This window comes from Ovis canadensis, chromosome 5, assembly GCF_042477335.2.
Source record: "Ovis canadensis isolate MfBH-ARS-UI-01 breed Bighorn chromosome 5, ARS-UI_OviCan_v2, whole genome shotgun sequence".
Taxonomy (NCBI): Eukaryota; Metazoa; Chordata; class Mammalia; order Artiodactyla; family Bovidae; genus Ovis; species Ovis canadensis.
The window spans coordinates 49,855,821-49,857,181 of NC_091249.1; positions in this window are offsets into that span (position 1 = coordinate 49,855,821).

Sequence of the window (1,361 nt, forward strand, 5' to 3'; positions counted from 1 at the left end):
GACGGAGATAAGCCAATGTGTCCTGACTTGGTACCACTTTGCCACTCTGGAACTGGACACTTTTCTTCCAGAAAAAGCAGTAAGAGCAGCCATTGATACAGAGAGTACCCAAGTGGTAGAATGAGCTTCCAAATCCAGGTTTCCTGCGTTCCAGGCAGATTCGTTACCATCTGAGCTACCAGGGAATCCCTTCCAATGTGGGGCTAGGGGTTCTGGAACTCAGGACTCTGGATTTCATGCCGTTTGTAGTTCTTGCTGCTGCAGGGCAGGCATAACTCAGGGTCCTGTGACCCGCCTTCTCTGTCTGGGGCACTGCTGGCCTCTAGCTCTGAGAATGGATCTCTCACCCCAGTCTCTGAGGACTGCTTTCATATCCAGACACAGGACCCGTCTCTGTATTGCTAACCCATTCTGAGCACTCATGCAGCAGCACCATCAGAGTGTTTTTGAGGCCCTCCCATTTGCCACTTGACTCCTACTAATACATCTCACTTCCCACCATCATGTTCCCTGGCTTCCCTTTAAATCAAACGCTAATGCCCATCCCTTGACTGGCTGCTGTAAGGGCGGCATTTAGCCAGCTGTACACCAGCCTGCTGGCCAAGGACATCAGCAATGTGAAACGGATTCTGATACTTCTGCCTGCAAACATTTTAAGGTCACTGTGCTTGTCACATGTGCCTCTTGTGTTCTGAATATTTCAGAGTTTTGCATAATGGGCAACGTGGAAAAGTCAACATTTTTCTTTTTTTTGGCTGCCAAATTCCATGGAAGGTCTAAAACGTACTACATTTCTATGGAAAAGAAATTGTTTGAGCTGAGTATCTTTTCAAATGAAGCTGAATACTGCTCAGAATGTAAAGTTATCTATCATCTGTGGTTGCCTTCTCTGTCTAGTTGGTCACTTTGGAGTTAAAGGGAACCCAAGTGGATCTCCAGGACTTCGGCTCTGCTCATTATGAGCTTGGCAATTCCTTGAACGCAAATGTGAACTCGGCATGGTTCTTCTCATCCAGAAGGTCAACTCAGCTGTTCACAAACCACTAGTGCTACATATTTGTCCTTGACTTCATATTTCCCTTTTTGTCTGCCTAATTTCTATCCTGACATGGAAATTTAAACTTCATAGGATATATAAAGGGATGCATTGCAAAGAAATTACCCCCAAACCTCCTGCCCAGAGTCTGTCACGAGTAAATACATTTGTGCTCCTTCACACACATGAATGTAACATGTGTTACATTCTATACATAATTATACAAACAGCTTATACACACATTTCACTTTTTCCAGAAAGGCAACATAGAATATATTTATACTTGCTGTTGTCTATTGTTCAGTTGCTGAGTCGTGTCTGACTG